This window comes from Gymnogyps californianus, chromosome 14 (assembly GCF_018139145.2).
Source record: "Gymnogyps californianus isolate 813 chromosome 14, ASM1813914v2, whole genome shotgun sequence".
NCBI classification, from domain to species: Eukaryota; Metazoa; Chordata; class Aves; order Accipitriformes; family Cathartidae; genus Gymnogyps; species Gymnogyps californianus.
Genome location: NC_059484.1, coordinates 11,253,371 through 11,274,834, shown reverse-complemented (window position 1 = coordinate 11,274,834; position 21,464 = coordinate 11,253,371).

Genomic DNA, 21,464 nt, shown 5'->3' with positions numbered 1-21,464 from the left:
AACCACCCATCTGCCTTAGAATAGGTGCAACCAGAAAAGTACATAGGCTGTTAGCAATTGGAGACTCCTTGCTGAGAGGCCCATTTGTCATCCAGGCAATGTCTCTAGAGAAGTTTGCTGCCTGCTGGGAACTGGCATCCATGATATCATGGAGAGGCTGCCGAGCCTGGTAAAGCCTGCGGACTACCACCCATTCCTACTGCTCAAAGTAGGGTCGCAACGAGGTGACTCAGAAATATCAAAAGAGACCTTATGTCCCTTGGAACAATGTTAAAGGGATTGGGAGCACAGGTGGTGTTCTCCTCTATCCTCCCAGTCGGAGAAAGGAGTTCGAGAAAAAGGAGATGAATTGAACACGTGAATGACTGGCTGTGTAGCTGGTGCCATGCTGAAGGCTGTGACTTCTATGATCTTGGGCTTGCCTTTGAGAAACTGGGCCTGTTGACAGCTGACAGGGCTCAACTGATCAAGTGGGGCAAGAGTGTCCTGGGCAACAAGCTGGCTGGACTTACAAATGGAGCTTTAAACTAGATTTAGCGGGGGAAGGGGATGGAGTTCTAAGTACTAAAGAAGAGCCAGGGACTGCTGAGGCATTAGGAAGCAACAGGGAAACACCTGTGAATTGTCTCAAGGGAATTAGGGTGAACTCCTCTGAAAAGATGATGTGGCCAGTAGCCCAGCTGAAGTGCCTCTATACCAATGCACACAGCACGGTAAACAAACAGGAGGAGCTCGTAGCCGCTGCCCAGATGGAAAACTACATCTTGATTGCTATCACAGAAACTTGGTGGGATGAATTGTACAATTGGAGTGCTGTGATTGATGGCTATAAACTATTCAGAAGGGACAGGCAAGGAAGGAGAGGTGAGGGAGTTGCCCTCTATGCCTGTCCTGGTTTTGGCTGGGATAGAGTTAATTTTCTTCTCAGTAGCTGGTATAGTGTTATGTTTTGGATTTAGTATGAGAATAATGTTGATAACATACTGATGGTTTTAGTTGTTGCTAAGTAGTGTTTATACTAAGTCAAGGATTTTTCAGCTTCTCATGCCCAGCCAGCAAGAAGGCTGGAGGGGCACAAGAAGTTGGGAGGGGACACAGCCAGGACAGCTGACCCAAACTGGCCAAAGGGATATTCCATACCATATGACATCATGCCCAGTATATAAACAGGGGGGAGTTGGCTGGGACAGGCGGATCGCTGCTCGGGAACTAACTGGGCGTTGGTCGGTGAGTGGTGAGCAATTGCATAGTGCATCACTTGTTTTGTATATTCTAATTTTTTTAGTATTATTATTGTTATATTATTATCATTATTTTTCCTTCCTTTCTGTCCTATTAAACTGTCTTTATCTCAACCCACGAGGTTTTTTTTTATTCTCTCCCCCATGCCACTGGGTGTGGGGAGTGAGTGAGCGGCTGCGTGGTGCTTAGTTGCCGGCTGGGGTTAAACCGTGACAATGCCAAAAACGGGATTGATTGCACAGGGCTATCTGAAGAACAGCAATGTGCAGGTCGAGAGCTTATGGGTGAAAATTAGAGACCAAGCGGACAAAGGAAAGTTTGTGGTTGGTGTCTACTACAGGCCACCTGATCAAGGAGAGGAGGTTGATGAAGAGTTCTTTCTTCAACTGCAAGAAGCATCATGCTCACAGGCCCTGATCCTGATAGGGGACTTCAACCACGCGAACATCTGCTGAAAAAGCAGGACAGCGAACTGCAAGCAGTCCAGGAAACTACTGGACTGCATTGAGGACAACTTCCTAGTACAGGTGGTGGAGAACCCGACCAGAGGAGAGGCACTGCTGGACCTGTTGCTCACTAATGTGGAAGAACTTATTGGAGAGGTCAAGACTGGAGGTAGCCTGGGCTGCAGCAATCATGCCCTGGTAGAATTTTCAGTCTTGAGGGGTACAGGACGGGTAATAAGTAGAGTTAGGACCCTAAACCACTATGTTGGGTGTCCGTGGCAAGGTGTGGGCAGTGGGGAGCTGCAGAGGGGCATCTGTGAGAAAAGACCAGGGGCAGCTCTGTGACAGACACAGCCGGTCCCAGACGTCCATGCAACAGTCCCACTGCAGGACACAGCTGAGCCCATTAGCCAAGCTGGTGACACTTCTGTGGAAACATATTTAAGAAAGGGAAAATGCTGCACAGCAGTGAGAAGTGATGAAAAAACCTGTGAGAAACAGTCCTGCAGACACCAAGGCCAGACAAGGAGGGGGGTGGGTGCTCCAGGAGCTGGAGCAGATATTCCCCTGCAGACCATGGAGAGGGCCATGGTGGCGCAGCTATTTACCTGCAGTCCATGGGAGAGATCACGGTAGAGCAGCTATTTCCCTGCAGCCCATGAAGAGGACCACAGGGGAGCTAATTTTCTAAATGAAAAAATCGCCATTTTGAAACAGATTTTAAAATTTTGCTTAGAAAACCTCCTGGGGGAAGTTTTATTTTATATAAAACTAATTGCTTAGCTTGACCTGTATTAATGAAAAAAATTCTTTCCACTAGAACCTAATTATCTGTCTTGACCATTCTTCATAAAAATTGCTATATTCTTATACCAATATTTCAAAAACTATAGAGATTTGGCAGTTTAAAATCTGAACTGGAACGGAAACTTTATGGAGAAAGTGAACCGAGCTATTGGGAGATAAGGGCAATTTTGTTGTTTCTGTCTAGCATCTCTCTCTAGGCGAAGATGAATCATTAAGGCTTTCACCTCTTGAAAGATACCAGAGAGATGGTGAGAAATAGTGAATATAAAAGAAATCACAGATCAGTAAACAGCAAAAGAATAACATGCTGTCAAATCAAAGTCTCTGACCCCTGATGCTAGCAAAGGAGACTGGGCCTCAAACTGAACTTACACCACTGTAAAGCAATGTTACTTATAAAAACTTCAACAGCTGAATTCCTACTGTATTGATGTTCTCAGTGATTTTTGAGTAATTGCTTTGGACTGGGCTTGGCCATGAAGATTGATTAGCTTTCTTCCGATGTTCATCTTCTCAGGAAGCCTGAGTCTGCAGTACATGCTGTTTTGGGTCCAAATTGTCCTCCAGAAGATAACCGAGTTCAATCTTTTACTCAGCGGACAAGGCCACATTTCAAGAAAAGTTTTACTCCTTGATTCTATAGTCTTGGATTTATCATCCTGTTTTTCATATATTAGGATCTGAGTCTAAAAGCTCAGGACAGAGGCTTAAAAAAATCCCATGCCAGGATCACTTCCTACTGAGCTGACTACATTGATTCCACTTTAGTCCAGCATGAGTGAGTTCTCCTCCACGCGTCTCATCATGAGGGGAGACGACTCATTTATTCAGTTGGAGTCCCTGTCTTCTTCATAGGTGGATGCAATACTCATCATGCAGATCCACTAAAAAATGAGGTCCTCGATGTGGGAAAACCACATTTTGGGAGATGAATAGCCAATTAAGCAGCTTGTGGATTGTCTTTAAGTGTTGCCAACAAAGAATAACAGTCAGCACAAAGAAATAGAAGACATTTTTCTTCTTAAAAAAGCTGACTGCACAAGAGAAATTTGTTGCAAGTACCAAAACCAGGTTTGTTTGTGTACACAATTTTTTGTACAACACATTTCAACCTTCAACACAGTCATGTGATAGCAGGGCAGCTGTGTCCTTATTTGTGGCAATCTATATAATATCTTGTCCCACAGAGATCTGCCCATGAACCTTCTATCTGATTTATAGCAACCTCAGATTGCTCCATTTCGTGAACTGAAGCACTTACATGTATACCATAAAGCTATAATGCTACTCAGGTGTACTTAAAACAAAGGTGAAGACCCAGATGAAAACTGAAGAGGAATATGAGAAAGACTTCATGAGCAAATTTTGAATAAATAGCCTTTTTATGTACACACTGGGTCTCCTTGCTGCTCAGACTGCCATATATCAAGAGCAGCTCCACTGACAACAGTGCAACCACTACTGCAAGAAGAGCTTAACTGGGAGAAAAATAGGGTGTTTATGAATTTCTATTCCTGGTAGTTTTTACTGTGAAATGTGATTGAAACAAGGAAGAATCACTGCTTTCTACTGTCTGTTCTTCCTGAAAACAGTATAGCACAACATATAACAGGAGTAAGATAAAATCACTCAGTCAAAACAACTAGTGTCCATTTGAAAAGGGAATAGCATTTGCTGTGTTTTATAGTATCCCAGCTAAGACGAAGAAAAAGATAGCAGACTGCAGAAATATACACTGTATTATATAAAAGAACAAAGAGATTAAAGGCTGACTGTGATCTCATTTGCCCAAGATTTAAATTGATGACTCTCATAGACATCAGTGGCCTTAACCTGCATTTACAAAGGCAGAGAGGAATATTTGGTCATAAAATCTGAGGTCTGACATCGTGTTAAAGAGAAAAACTAAAAGCCCTTCAATATTCTGCAACATGATAGTCTTTCCATTTGATCTTGAAAAGTTATTCAATTACTTGGTGCCTCAATTTTCCCAGTAGTAAACTGGAGATAAGGCTTTTGTGAGTGTGTCCTGGTTTCGGCTAGGACAGAGTTAATTTTCTTCCTAGTAGCTGGTATAGTGCTGTGTTTTGGATTTAGTAGGAAAAGAATGTTATCAAACACACTGATGGTTTTAGTTGTTGCTAAGTAGTGTTTATACTAAGTCAAGGATTTTTCAGCTTCTCATGCCCAGCCAGCAAGAAGGCTGGAGGGGCACAAGAAGCTGGGAGGGACACAGCCAGGACAGCTGACCCAAACTGGCCAAAGAGCTATTCCATACCATATGACATCATGCCCAGTATATAAACTGGGGGGAGTTAACTGGGAGGGGGATCGCGGCTCGGGAACTAACTGGGCATCGGTCAACGAGTGGTGAGCAATTGCATTGTGCACCACTTGCTTTGTATAGTTTAATTCTTTTAGTATTACTATTGTCATATTATTATTATCATTATCATTGTTTTTCATTCCTTTCTGTCCTATTAAACTGTCTTTATCTCAACTCATGAGGTTTTGGTTTTTTTTTTTCCCTGATTCTCTCCCCCATCCCAGGGGTGGGGGGGCAGTGAGCGAGCGGCTGCGTGGTGCTTAGCTGCCGGCTGGGGTTAAACCACGACAGAGTGTAATAGTGCCACTGAGAAACTCAATACTAGTGAAATGATTTGAGTGTCCAAATGACAGGCACTAAAAATAGATTTTTTAATTGACATTCTCTGCATGCAACGTGAAGATACCAAAGTTTTCCCTCACCAGTGGTAGTTAAATAGAAATATTTACAAATCTTTTCCCACTTTAGCACATTTATTGCTCCCTGAAGGGCCCCACTATCTCCAGTGACGAACTGAAATTACATGGAATTGCTCACTGGCATTTCCAGTCTAACTAGTGAAAATCAATTGTTGAATTTAGCTACAACATGTTCAGTAAATAGACATTCTGATCCAATTTCAAGGCCAGTGCACATCAAGCTTAATTAAAATGGCGTGGTGTGTTACCCATTGTTATTGAACTGTCTAAAATATTCAAGAGGACTCTGAGGACTCCAGCATGCACTGGAGCTATAGAAAAAATGGAAAGAAACTAATACTTTCAAATCTATGAGGAAAGACTAAGAGGACCTAGAGAGCTCTTATTACTGCTTCCATTTCTATTATTCATAAGTTATTAGAAATAATTTACCCAGGGAGTTTCTTGATTAGGTTAAACTGGCTAAAACCAGTACTGTCACTGAAGGAAGGGTCCACTTTTCTCCAGCACCTGGCCTGCTGTGCTCTCCAACGCATTGCCTCCTCCAAGTGTGAGACTGTGTGCTAAGCCTTACAGGGAACCTGGCCTAAGCTAAAACAAAATGAGAAACAACATGATTCCTACACTTTGACTTCATGTTGAGTGTATAACTGCTTGAATTTTCTTCAAAATATCAAGATTAATTTTCATCTCTTGCACATTTTTAAGCCATGCAAAATCATGAAATTTTGTAAAAAGTACTTATTTTCATTGGTAGAAGAGAGAGCAGCATCTGCAACCACTGTGTAATTTAATTACAGTAGAACTAAGAATTTTTTTAGATATTCTATAAAATGACCTCCTGAAGCACATAAAAAAGAAAGTACCAGGAAGCTATAAATTAAGGTGAAAGACACAGTGGGAGTCAATTCTCTTCTCCCGCCTCCCTAGTTACACCCACTGAATGCAATACTAATACGAGTCTCATTACTTTCCCCTTGCTCCCACTGCCTTCAGTGAGATCTGAGTTTGGCCTGTTATCCGACTCACTTGTATTGGATGTGATATGACATCATTTAAGTAATTGTTTGGCCCAATGGGACTCACTTTTCCCACCCACTGGCTTTGTACGCAAGGGCAGAATTAAACTCACTGCATTGACTTTCCCCTGTATCAGCATGTCAAAAAACATTATTCCTTTTCTTAATTAATAAGAATATGAGCAACTCCTCCTTTGTGAAATATTCATTGAAAATTTGCTTATAAATATTCATAAGTGTTAACGAATAAATTTTATCCTTATGTACAACAGTGACACTTAAGGAAATGAGAATACACATACACAGACACACACACAGAGCTACGTTGTATTACAAACCACTGCTATTATGACATGCTCCAAATAAGATTTATTTCAGAAGTCTTTAACACAGATCATGCCAGTAAGATGTCTCCTTTAGACACATCAATGGTTGTTTGTGGCATAATAGCACTACCATGTTTTAATAATTGAACTACTCCCAGTGTAAGCCCTTGAACTATGTTTATTTCCTCAGTGTTTATGCAGTGATGTATCACACATTCTTAACAGCAGATGAAATGATTGTAATGACATTCCTAATGCTGGAAATCAGAGCTTTTATGCCTGTTGTAGATTCAAAATTGTCTCCATTTTCCACAGCATCTTAGTACTATAACAGACTTTCACCAGGAAAAAAGTTTCTATTTTAAATGGTAGCTGCATGAGATGCTAGCTGAAACTATAAATAGTTCAGATTATTTTCCTTGCTCTCTTACCTAAAATAGAGCTAACTAGATGATGACAGTTCATTCTGAGGCTCTCACACAGCTGATTTCCAGGCTGGCTGTTCACCAAGCCCAGCCACAGTTTGCTGCCCTGCATTCAGGGGATTCACTCGGGTCCTCGGTTTGGCCAGCGGCTCCCCTGACTTTCCTGGGTCAGACTCAGACATTCTCCTCTTTCTACCTTTGTATGTCTTCAAACAGTTCCTAACATGACGCTGGGGTGGGTTATTCCTTTGACAACATAACTGTACATTTCACAAAGCTGGATGGTTCATCAGCCCCAAATTGCTGGTGGCCAGTGCAGGAGGTGGGCAGTCCTCTTCTCCCAGTGCTCTTTCTGCTTGTGCTGCTCAGTCAGGGAATTAAAGCAAGGACGAGCTCCTTGCGCCCCAGCTTCTCTATCTTAAAAATGAATATATAACCTTTTGTATCTCATTGGATGAATCATCTGAGATTTCAAAGGATACACAAAGGTGTCAGACACCCACATGCTGCTGATGCTTACAGGGTGCTGGGTGCCGTGAATTAGTCCTGATCCTTACAAACATCCTTCAGATGAAGGCTGTTAGAGGTGCCCTTGCTTTTTCCCCTTTCCATTTCCAGCACTTTCCCTAAAGTGCTTTTGAGCTGCATAAATCAGAGAAATTGAGGGATTAAAATGACTGCATTTGAAAAAGAGCAGAGAAGTGTGGTCCCAGGCCTGGCCTAAGTGAGAGGTTGGTTGTCCTGCTCTTCATCTCATGAGGCCAAATCTGGAATTCTGTGTACCCCTTCCATTTACAAAATGAGATGACACACTGCTGTGGAGAAGGTAAAGGACGAAGAACCTGCAGCCCCCAGTTAATGAGAGTTTTTTCCACTAGCTCGTAGGCACTCAGGAGGCTTGGTGGGGATGCAAGAGCTGACTTCTGAGGGGCAGCAGGTCTATAGTTGTTCAGTGAAGCATAAACTCAATGTGACGAACAAGGCAAGAGAGGGGAAGACACGCTGAAGTGAAGCGAGGATCACTCACTACTGGTTTTGAAAGGGAATGTCTTTAAAGGAGAGTAATTAATTTTATTTCATTAGGAGTTTCACAGAAAGCTCATAGGAGGGCTGTGAGCAGAGGAAAAGGGAAAGAGCAGTTCAGAGTGACTTTTTGCATTGGCTGGTTTTATATTCACCATCCAGCTTTACTAGGGAGCAAGAAGAAATATCTGGATTTTAACCTGATATTCTATGAGCTACTGTTAAGAGGCACACCAAAGGCTGTCAGGCATCTACATGGGCAGTCCTGATGGCATCCACGTGTAAGTAAGCAATCACCAATGTAAAAGCTTTGCTGTGGTGTTTTATTGTCTCAGCAGATTAATTTTTGGTGTCTAACAAATGAATCATCAGATAAAGCTGTGGCAATTACCTACCTTAGCAGGCAGTTATTTCCCACGCTTTTGGCTTGCTAACATCCACTGTAGGGTCATTTCTGAGCTACAGAGGTATGCTACCTTCACTGCCACCATCACTGCAGGCACTGCCCACCAGATCCACAGCTGAAAATCAGCGTGGTAAAAGATTTGCCACTACAGAAGGTCTGAAATTACCACCTGCAGAGTCTTTCTCAGAAGATCAGCCACAAAAGGCAAGGAATCACCATCAAGTGAATTGCTGCAGAGGGGAGCCATATACGTAGGTGTAACTGAGATTTTCACTGTGATCTGTAAGTCCTAATCTAGGCTCAATGTGCAACAGAGTGATGAAGATGCTCAGACTGATTGATCTGCAGGCTAAGCATGGCCAAAATATATCACAGATATGAAATGACACCAAATTCACAGAGTGGTATCATGAAGACTGGAATTCATCACAGTGTATTGTGGGATGGGGCCATGCTCTATGCTGGCTTTTCAGCATTTCTCCCCACTCCTTGTGTCCTCATGCACACCCTGAGAAAAAGCAGACATAAAGCAGCTTGTTTGCTGCATTACTGCATCATTTCTTTGAGTTCAACTGAGAATTTCCTTGCCAAAGGAGATGAATGGAGGGCTGGGAATATGTCCTTATAGATGTTTTCTGTGCAATCATGTGTATGTCCCAGCTGCTGTAGGGCATTGGTGGTTGTGAACCTTGAAAGCAACAGGTGTATGAGCTGTAGGGAAGGAAAGAGCCAAGGATAAAGATTAGCTTCTGCTGATAGGAGAATATAATCACATTACAAGGGGAAGAAGAAAAGAAGGAGAGGCAGTTAAAAATTGCAGCCTGACTTCTCTCTTGTTCAGTGTCCTTACCTTTGCTGGGGCGCTGGTTTTGAGCTCTTGGATGGGACAGTATCTCTCTCAGTTAACCTCCCACACCAAACTGCACCAGGCAGAGAGCATAAAATAAAAAAAAATTGAAAGATCTTTGAAATCATCACCGGTTTGCCACAGTCCTTGAATAAACTGCTCTGAAAACTTCAGGCTCTGCCCCTCTGTGTTTTCTCTCCTCAGGTTCATGGATGGAGGTTACAGAGGACATTGTGTGTCTGTGTGGAGTCTTCCCTGTCCAGATCTGGAGGCAGAAAATGCTGAAGACAGGAGGATGGTTCTGGTGCTAATCACAAAATCTAGACATTCTTCTTCAGCCACCACCAAAAAAGCAGGTGGTCTGGTTTTTAACGAGCTGCACAGGCACAGCCTGAAAGAGGGTTAGTCGCTAGGGAAAGACCAGTAGGCAGCTATAGACCTGTGGTCCAAAGCTGGGGAGGGCTTTGTACAAGGATTTGTGCCAAAGTGCCACACAGTTGATCTGGAAGCACCAATCCATGTGGTGGGAAGAGGTGACTTTTCCCAGACTGCCATGGAGAGGTATATAATGAGTCCCACGCTGTAATTCCTGTTCTGAAGGCCAGCAGCCCTGTGTAAATGTTCAGAAGCTAAAAGAAATAAGGCAGATATCATCAAACAGTGAAACCTTACTTTAAAGAGAGCTGTTGAGTCAATAAACCCATTCCCCTCACCCCCCTGCTTTCCATGTACTTAGCCAACACCAGCTGTGGCCCAATTAAACGCAACTGCTTACAGAAATGGATCTGTTACAAGCAAGTACACAATGGATTATGATTGTAATCACTTAAGAGGTCACAGCAGCTCAGTGCTTGTGTTTTCTGATTTCTGTATGAGATGTAGGACCAAAGTTCTGACCCACTTTGAGTAGCTACAGACCCTCCAGCCCCTTGTTGTTTGTTAGGATGGTAAAATACAACTTGCTTGTGGTGTCAGCGAGCAACCTGGCACTCTTCCTCCACTCTCTTAAATTAGTGCAAAAGGTAGATACTGCTATTAGATTAAGAAGGAGTGCATGAAAGCAGCAGATAATGAGATTCCTACTTGCAATATCAATATGGTCATAACTCCAGGCTACTAACTCAAGTGAACTAAGCCATGAAACGGTGGAAACACCTCAGTCCTGGTGCAGATGGGAAAAGAACCTGCAAGCCCAAAGATCCTACAAGGTAAAATGCTCATGATGGTTTTCCTTGTGCAGCTTAAATCAGTGTCTCCCACAGCAAGGTCAGAAGTGTGCCTCTGCTGCCCGGCTGTGACCAGCACGCTGCGGTGAGCACACTGCCTCCTCCATGGGGACACCGCTTGCTCTCCAAAACGGCTCAAGGACTTCAGGCTTTACACCTGGGCGAATAAATTCTCCTGGTGTGCAAGGCATTTTACAATAGCATTTAATATTTTGCTGTTTGAGACATGTAATCGTTTTCTGTCATAACTCTTATCAATCCTGCCAGCTAAGAAAGATATTACAGACACTGGGTGCAGCCCTTTTTCTTCTTTTGAGTTCTTTTCTGAAGATCTTTCTTTATTGGGCCTCCCTCAAGGCATTAGCCTATAATCTATAAGGCCATCTGCTTTGCTGGGCTATAAGCCAGGTCACTTTATTAAATCAGCATGGAGTAATTTACAGCATTGTTTTTGTCAAGTGACAAAACTGTATCAGGGAAGCACAGACAAAGATGCTTTTGTGCTAGAGCAGAATAGCACATGCCTTTCAGTTCTTATGTATTTCAGCAACAAAAGGGGAAAAATGGGGTTCCCCTTCTCTTGGAGTATTTTTCCTTCCTGTTTGGTTTCTGAATGATACTGTGATCTTCAAAATTGCTGCTGAATGAGAAGCACTGTGTCAGGGCTAGATTTTGGAAGTGAAAAGACCAGTGACATTTTTAAGATGTAGGGCTGAGGTGAGGATGAGGATGTGAGAAGCTACAGCACAAAAGGGCAGGAGACATTCATTAAGTGTAAGAACCAGACAAAATCTCTCTTTTATTAGAAACTTATTCCAAGCAGAAATCTGCCTCTCCTCTGCACCTGGTCCTTTTAGCTAAGCTTACTTGTGGTTGCTGCTACTTTGTCTGGAAAAGAAAATCTGAAGTGACTGCTAGAGAGCCACAGTTTATATTAGACAGATATACTTGAAGCTGTCTTGCTCAGCTGTCTGAAAGGCTGTTAAAGAAATAGCTACACGATGTAGCAATCCCAGTTCTTGCTTTACATACATATAAAAGAAAAAATGAAATATTGTCTTCTAGTTGGAACAGCAGCTAACACCTTCGCTATAAAAAAAACATTTGAAAGAGTTGAAAATTGCTTCCAAAGTCTTGTAAAGGTTTAATTAAATCTTTTATTGTTTTCCACCCTTTAGTCTATATTTTGGTCATTTTCACATTGGACAAGGGGCTATTTTTTATTCTTTTTATCAAATTAATCTCAATCAATATTTACTAGGGCTCTGGGCACAGAGAGGCTAGAATATATAATTGTACTTTTTAGTGGTGTGAATATTGAGCATTACGCAGAAAGTGAGCAATGTTATACACAGAAAGTGAGCAATGTTAAAAGAAGCAATACATGATAAAAGACAATCCATCAAATGAAAACACCACAACCACCACCACTAAATAACACCAATAATAATAATAATAATAATAATAATAATAATAATAATAATAGTAAATAGGATGCCTACAGGCTGCCACAGTTATTGCATCTCAGAACAGAGTTGGAAAAGTACATAAGTTAATTTTGCCAAATATTATTTAATATTAATCTATATTATTGAGTATAATATACACTAAACTACCTGGTATCCACTTAAGGAAAGTCCAGGTAACACCTATCTGAATCTCTAGGACTTATAATGAGCAATCAGATGAAAAAAATCTGACCAATAACAACCAGACCAGTGTTTACAACCAATGAACCTGTTGTAAGCAGTCTAGTGATTGCAAAGTATCTTTAACAACACATTGTAAGAAGCCCCAGGGTTATAGGCAGCTTTACAACATAAAGATAGCAATAAAACACCTTTCAAGCTTTTATGAGCGACGCAGGTCATGAATGCACGTTACCCAGGTCACAAATGCACTAAGAGTAGTCAGACACTGGCCAAAATATGCATACTGTTCCAGGGAATTTTAATCCTGCAAGAGTAGATTTCATCCTATGATGAGATTGAAAAAATGAAAAATGCTACTAACAAAAAAGGAAGTGTTGGAGAACCTCCCTTGGTATGACTTGATGTGATTCTACTGGAATTTCAGTCTAATGGAACCTGTTTTTGCAATATTTCCTAATTTACCTTGGAATATCCTTGGTATGGTGTGATGCGATTCTACTGGAATTTCAGTCTAATGGAACCTGTTTTTGCAATTTTTCCTAATTTACCTTGGAATGTTTAGGTTCATTGGCTTGGGAAACTCAGGAAGACTGTCATCTTTTGGAAAACTCCAGTCTTACCTCTTCAAATGGACCAGAAATTATCTGAAATTATCATTTGCCATTGCTTTTGTGTGTAGCTGATTCTGAATAGGAAGTTGCAAGGATTCTGAGTCATAGCAATTTTCTATTTCTTTCATTCTTTTAATTCTTAAAGGAGCTGGTTGGAACATTTTTAGTTTATGATGATGTAGGCTAGTGTTGTAACACATTCAGAGCCTCAGGACGTCAGGACCTTGAGAATTAAGGGTGAAGAGAGGCGTATCCAAAAGCTGGTTTTGTTTTCTGTGCATCTGAGACCTTGTGAAAACAACACTTCTTAATATAACTTTGCCCAAAATAATGTCAGTATTGTTAGATTAATTATCGTGTTCAAACATCCACCATAATTTTGTCAAAAGCTAACAAAACCAGCTTGGATAAATGTGCCGATAGCATTATACTGCAATCTGATCACCTACCTAAGTATGAAAGCAATTCTTCAGCTTCAGCTGAATCTACAGCCAGTCTGAAAACTCTCTTACTGCATTTTTAAATATTCCTGTCTTCCATCACCCTGGCTGGGCAACTTAAAGGCAAATTGTTGTATTAAGGGCAGCAATGAAAAATGAAAATGTCCTTGTTAACTTAAACACTGTTAAGTAAAGTTAATCTTTTAAATTTTCAGATCTGTTGATGTTTGGGGTTTCCAGCGTCTTCCAAGTAAGTGATATCCGAAGACTTAAGTCTCTGAAGATTAAACGAACAGAAGAAAACAGATGAGACCACCCTGAGAATTTTGGATGCACAAGCTAAGAGACTTCATTAAAGAGGGTAGAAAAGGAGAAAGGATGGAAAGAACTCTTCTTCTAGTATGATGGAATACAATATCATATCATATCATATCATATCATAATTATTAATAATATTAGAATTATTTTTCTAAATATATGTTTATGATGGAAGCTGAGGTTTCAGGGCTACAATAAGAGAGTTGTATTTTGCCCAGAGCAGAGTTCATTCTCTTTTAAACCCTATTAAAATCATATAGATACGTCCACCAGCTATTATACTGAGAGAATGTGATGACAGGATACATCTCAAGAAAAGGAAAAGCCAAAGGATGGCAAAGAGAGGTAGGATTAGTATAGATTATGACACTTATTTGTCTGCATGAGGGACATTTGCTGAGTTGTAAGATTTTTAAATTAAATTGAACTTTAGATGATGTCCATATCTGCAGTCTCTGAATAATCCTTATCTTCAGGTGTTTTTACAGCAAGTGTTGAAGCAGTCCCCCAGGGTCGCTTATCTTGTGAAAGCTACCCTGCACAATAAGCAACTCCTCTATCACTGATGGCAGTTGGCAGTGTTTTCCCAAGGCTATCTTATTTCCAATTCTTGAGTATCTAATTATTTTCCCAAGTTTTTTCCTCTATAAGAATTCAAAACCGCATCACTCAGGATTAAAACAGTGACAGATCAGAGTCTTTTCAGAAAAGATTTCTGCCTGGCTCCTTGAACTGGAAAATCATATTTCTGAAGTTATAATTGAGTCACTGAAGGTTTTGGACTGAAAGAGTCAAGAGTATCAAAGTTGAAAATGAAAAGTGTTATCAATGGCCAAAAGGCTGATGAAAAATGGTCTTATAAGGTGGAGTAATTATCTGGCTAAGATACAGAGTAAAATCATTATCCTCAAAAGGAATGCTTGCTGTGGATTAAGGCCAATGACTTGTTGCATTGAGAGACTTCTCTTAGCCTTCTCATGAAAGGCCGCAGACTTGCAAAAGGGTAGCAGTCTTTAATGGAAATGTGTGAAGAAATCAAAATGGCAAGTCCTATCCAAGAATAGTGATTGGTAAGGTTTTTAGCCAAGCATAGTCAGGGATGCTTTTAACTGTTGGTTGGACAGAAGAGTGCACTGGTAAAAGACATTTTTCTATATATTTCACTAACAACATTTTAAACAAACAAAAAAAAATTGTACTTCTCATCTGGTTTTACTGTAAGCTTGCATTCAGTAAGAATGCCTTTTTTCAGAAGCTATTTTTTGATTTGCATAGCACTAAAAACACTGGCAAAATGCTCTGTAGAAATCAGCACCTTGAAAGTAGATTTGCAGAAATTATCTTTAAAGGGAAGGAAGATAAAAACCACATTATTTGTTCATGAAAAAAATCTGGCATCTTTAATAACAGAAAAGCTCATTTAATTCAAAGAAAAACACTCATATATGAAACAACTCTGTTCTGACTGGAGGAGAGATGCCCTTGAGAGATCAAATAGCCTGTAAGACTTCCGTAGCTTGAAGAATTCTGTTCTTTCCGAGGGAAATGAACTCCAGGAAGATTGCAGCTGCAATGGTTATTTCACATTGCATCTAAAACACCAGAATATGCTTCTGAATAGATTCCCTGGAAGGGTGAGAGCTTGGTGTCTGCCACTCATAGCACCCTTAACCTCTCTACCAAGATCACGTCAGAAGGCCTCTTGCGCTGGTTCCTCTCTGCGGTGCTGAGGAGTGCTGATCCGGAAGGAAGCCCACATTACACCCCTCTGTGCCTGTGTACCTATGAATTTGTGACACCTTCATATCCAGGCAGATGCGACACTGTCCCCTGTTTGCTTCTGGCTAGTGGGAAAACAATACAAATAGGAAGCTGTGCTCAAATATAACAGGGTGGGGGTAATATTAGCTCATGATGCAGGCTGAATGGAAAGAGTCAACCTCCCTTTATATTGTGGGAAAGGGGAAGAGATGCCTTCATTAGAAGTTACTCAATTACAGTAACAAAATTTAACAGTATATAGCCTCTTCCAGGCGGACAATGTTGAACTGCAGGATATTTGACATGAACTAGCCTCTGAACAAGCTGTGATGTTTTATCTGGGCAAAGCCTCATAGAAATGTTCTTCTGCATTCCTGGCCTTCAGCTCTTGTAACCTGCTGAGTTTCTCTAATGCTTGTTTGCCTGAATGGGGGTGAGTGTGGTAGCACAGGGGATAAGACAGTACCGGTTTATAGAGCTGTTTGGAGTGCTTCATTGTCTGGGTTTGTGGCTGAAAACATGAAAAAGTACAGAAGAGGGCTTAGAGGGAATATGTGGAGCTCTGGGAAACGCACCATGTAGTAAGAGACTAAGGGCATAATCTACTCAGTTATGCAGATGGAGACAAAAAAGGGAGTAGATGAATGTACAGCCTGTTTGGAAAAGATAATTCTCACAGTAAATAACACTTTAATCTAGCAGGAGAAGAATCAATAGTTGGATGTTTTAAACAATGTTTTAAAGTAATAAAGCATTAGAATAATGTAGCCAGGGATGCAGAGAGTTCTTCTTCATGTGAGACTCTTCTCATAAAACTATGCCTTATATGAATAAGAAGTCATTGTGCAAAGCTGAAATTACCAGGAAAGATGTTTTACCTGTGCTGTGCAAAAACTCAGAATAGATGGTCATAATAGTGACTTCTACTCTTAAAACCTGTATTCCTTTTTTTTTTTTTTTTAAGTGAAAAAGAGTATGTGGCAAGGAGGACCTGGGAATTATACCCGTGCATTTGATCACCTAAAAATGATTGCAAGATCTGGAGCTGCAAAGTTATGGCCAGATGTTGAATTCTAGATTAGCAAAGGAAAGCATAACTTTTTTTTTAATTTCTATACAGAGCTCAGTCACAGCTAATTGTTGATACAGTCATTCTCTTTCTCATTCTTCTTCATGACTGCTGGGGAAGGTGCCTGAAAATAAAAACGCATTTAAAATGGCTTGTTTGAGCACAGAATGATCTCATGACTTGTGTCAGATCATACAGGAATTTATCCTGGCTTCTCCCAGTCTGGATTTAGTGCCTGAACCAGAAGTCCAAACTTCCTCTCTGCTTAGTGGCACCACAGTCCTTTCTCTTTGTGGTTAAAGGAAATAGGAAGATGAACAATTTATTTACTCAGTTTGAGCACATCTGAGTTCAAACATCAAACACTGAGGGCCTGAATGGTACTTGGAACAAAAGGGAGAGAAAATCCACCTTGTGTAAAACACACAAGAGAAAAAAAGAGCATTTACCTTGCAGTGGGTTCAACAAATAACTAACAGTGGTGCTGTGATTTCACACAGTTTTATGGTGAACTGTGCATTAACAGTGTCATTTCAAGGAGTGGAACACAAACTACATGATATTTACATCCTGGGGTTTTCCTGCAGTACTACCCCCAATGGCGCGATGATTCTCTGCAGCCAAGAGGGAGAATTCAGTAATGGCAGGAGAATGCGTTCCTGCTGCGAACGAGGTAGTTAACAGATAGACAACCATTTGTTGGTAGCATATTGAAGGATTTGTGTGAAAGCTATGAAGCTTGATAGCTTTACATTGCCTGGGCTGCATCAGTGCAAGTAGTACCTTGCCCCCATCCTGAACATCTCCTGGGCTTGAGTTTTTAAATTTCTGTAATCTGTGAAATGTCCTGTTACCATTCATGTGGAAAGGCTATGTCATACTGAGCAGTCTGGAGCAGTAAACATGCCCAATGCCCTCTTCCTTCTACAGACACAGATGGAAACAGAGGGCAAGGGAAGAGGCAGATGCTTGCAGCTCTTTGACAGCCAGTCCCTTGGAAGATGCCTTGTTCTATATATAGTACCTGCATACAGTTTTCAGCTGCTCACACCTTGCAGCAGCAAAGAGGAGAAGCTTTGGATTCAGATCAACTGCAGCTCTTTGAGAAGAAAAAAGGGGAGGGAGTTTTGTTTCTGAAGAACAAAGTTCCCTCAGGCACCACTGACAGGGGCCATTGTCTGGCGCAGGGACCCTCGCAGGGCACCATGAGACATAGGCAATTTCTTTACCCAGTAGCACCTTCCGTGGGACTGGACCAACTGACACCAGCTCATTCAAATTATTATTTTTAGAAGAACACTGAAAAGATGCTAAAACATCACTGCTCTGGCTCAGGGGCTGTGCAAATCACAAAGGACGTAGCTTGTCTTAAGCTTTCCCATAACATGTAAAACATACCATGATGGATTCTCTTTCTGGAGAGCTGTATCCTAATCTATTTTCTTCCCCATCTGTGGACACATCTGCACAGCCCCAGCCTTGTGCAGTCCAGAGAGCTCACCCAGAGATTTGTTTGTCAGGCCTCATCATAAAGCAAGCTTCATTTACCTCCCTAGCTCTTCCTTTAGCAAGGCTCTTGTAGGAACAGGAAAATGAAAAACATTGTGCAAAAGCAGGGTCCACTTCTGTGTTAGAGACCCTCAAAGACAGAGACACGCAAGGAACTTTGGAACTTTTACCTTCTAAAGTTTTAAAATATGAAAACCTTCAGAGGTTGATCCATAAATAGCCCTTTGTCAGTTAGTCAGCTGTGAATATTTCTGCTGTTATTATACAGATCTTGCAATCTCAAGTCAGTGGCTAAAAAAATACTAAGCACAATGACTTTTATTCCATTGTTATTCAATACACATCTCAGGAGAGGTGACTAAGAGGTGAATGAGAGATTTCAAAGTATCTTAACTCTCTAATTTTGCACACAAAAAATAACTTTGGTGCTGAACATCATTGAAGATCTGGCTGAAACTCTTATAGGGAATAATTCTCTAATAAATTTGGCCTTTTTTCCTCCTAGGGTGAATTTACCAAAAAGTAACAACAAGCCAATAAATATGTTTGTTAACTGCAACTACTCTAACCCTATGCAAACACATTTCAATTTATGGTGCATTCTTGAGATATTTAGTATGAAGAATAACACTGCTCAGTCAATATATAAGCTGTAGAGCTGTGGCAGGTTGATGAATTTTTTGTTGCCCGTCACTGAGTGACTAGTTCTGATTGTTAACACAAATTTAAAAATTCATATACAAGTAAACACATCAGTACAGGTAAGTGTTTCTTCCAAACATTTACAAATTAAGTTTAATTCATTAGTATTATCTGTAGGATATATTGACATGATATATTTCTGTTCTAGGTAAAGGTATCTAAAGTACTTTGGGATCCAAAGGATTTGAAAGATTATTTTGCCATGTTGATTTTCATAATAGCCTACCTTTCTCTATATCAAAACCAGTGCACTTAGCTCAGACACTTCTATATGCTATACAATGCAGTCATGCACACTGTTTCTCCATGTATTGGTCAATGTTTAAGTAATTTTGACTAGGATGTGTACTACAGTAAGTGTTGTTATGAAAAGTAGACGGTAATTTAATTAAGTCTGCAGTGCTGTCAGAGATTTCATCCCTCTGTGACAAAAGAAGGGCATAAATCACTGTACCAGTGTCCATAGAAGAATAATAACCTGCGAAATGCACAAATATTAATTCCTTTAACACCTCCTGTAGGGCACCTTCTTCTTGCAGATTATTTTATGCATGTAAGAGTATACTTCATTTTGCAAGCTTTCAGCTGAAATCAACACAGCATTTTCTTGTGAATATTTACTCTTGGATATCTTATTGAATGGCCGCCTTTGATGGGTAGACTCAATTTTGATACATTAGTATAAAGAACACAAAAATACTGCACTTACTGTATGAATAAATCCCTTTTCATTTTCCCAGATCTCTGTTTTTAAGCCATCAACACCAACATTTTATATTCATAGTGGAACTCACAACTGCCTCCTCTCCTCTCCTCTCCTCTCCTCTCCTCTCCTCTCCTCTCCTCTCCTCTCCTCTCCTCTCCTCTCCTCTCCTCTCCTCTCCTCTCCTCTCCTCTCCTCTCCTCTCCTCTCCTCTCCTCTCCTCTCCTCTCCTCTCCTCTCCTCTCCTCTCCTCTCCTCTCCTCTCCTCTCCAGGAGTAATACTGGGATGTGTATGTCCTGTCACTAATATCTTTGGTAATACCCAACTTTTATCCTCAATGAGCTAAAGACAGATTTAGCTGGCAGTTTTTGGTGGTGGTAGTGCTGTAAGAAGCATGTGTGACCAGAGTGAATGTGTTTCTGGGTCAGTGACACTGTGGCACTTGAACAGTGCAAAATTAGGAACTAAACCTGAGAAGGGGCTTCAGCGTATCCACAAGCACTCCCACATGTCAATGTGAGCTGAAAAATGTTTATTTTGTAGCAGAAGACAGAAGAAGCTCAAATATTTCAGCATGGGTACTTAAGACAATGACTCCACGGGAGGTGACTCACTGCCTTGCACTCACACTGCTCACCCTCAGGATCTCTGCATCTGAAATTTCTGGACCTACTGGTATTCAGCCCAGTTACTCACACTGTAGGATCCCACCAGGATCACTGCAGGAATTTTTGGGAGTATAACAGTGGGACAGCCCTTGCTATGGACATTCCAGGTCCTGCACTATTCACCTAAATCAAAGGCAAAGTTTCACACACAACCCTCCCTGGGAGCATGTAATGCAGGGTGGAAGTTTGCCTGGACTGAACATGTGAAAGGAAGCTGGGATGAGTGATGGATCTCCAACAGTGTAAGGAGAAGTCTATCAGATGCAATCAGTCAAAGCATCAGAAGCAGCAGAATATTATAATTTTAACAGGTACTAAAATGAAGTTGTGAATGTGAAGTGTTGTCAGCTCCTCTTGTGGTGCCTACTGGCCTGGCCACATGCGTTGCACAGAGCAGGTGCTGCAGACCAGGTCAAGGTACTGGTCATGGACAGACACAAAGCACATGTGAACACTGAGCCATAATGTGCTCCCAGTGATGTGCAGTGTGGATATGACAGACACATTACTCCAGAGGTGCGAAGTCTGAGCAGCATCAAGGAGACCCACTGGTACGCACTAGCTGACCCAGGAGCCAAGAGTCACTCCCCACGCTGCTGTGCAGGCTGTGACCAGGGAAAATCTGTCTCTCACTGATTTTAGTGCAAGCCCAGCATTGCTGACAATCTTTCATGGCTACTGGTTAGGTGCCAAAAGATGAATTGTCAGCAATCTCACTCCAGAATATTTTATAGCTGCGGCATCTTATTTCCCGGCAATACATATGGACACACAGTTTATTGCTCCTTTCGTTTTCTATTTTCCCCCCTTTTTTCATCTCTAAAGTTTTTAATGAATAGTTTCTCTTTCAGAATTCATTTTCCCTGAAGGCTTAATATTGTGCTGTTCTCAGGATTAGGAAGAAGATGATCTTAATTTGGGACTCCCATTTCAATACTACAATGCTACTGTATTTATTAATGGTGGGGAATAGAGTGAAGCAAGTTGAATATTATAAATAACATCTTAAAGGATTATTTTGTTCACCTTGGTGTACAATAAAACTTTAATGGCAGTGAATTTTTTTCTCCCTAGCTTCTAGCTTTTCACATAACTTAGGGAATTAGTTTTTCTTCTGGACCTTATTTTTCTCCTGACACATGCTGTATCTCTCAGAAAGCTATAAGAGTATTATGGATAATAGATGTCCTCAGGGGCCCATCACAGGAAAATGCGTCAGGAACTGAAAAGCTACCTATGATGATGGCCTTCATTGCAATAGTCTTTTGTGGTAACACTTGGGCTTTTGTTACAATTCTGATATATTTTTTCATTTCAGTATAGATACCACTTTGCTTGCACTGGTGTTAAGTCTTTTACTTGGATCAAGGAAGCTCATCCTTGTGTTGTGGTTTAACCCCAGCCGGCAGCTAAGCACCACGCAGCTGCTCGCTCACTGCCCCCCACCCCTGGGATGGGGGAGAGAATCAGGGAAAAAAACCTCGTGAGTTGAGATAAAGACAGTTTAATAGGACAGAA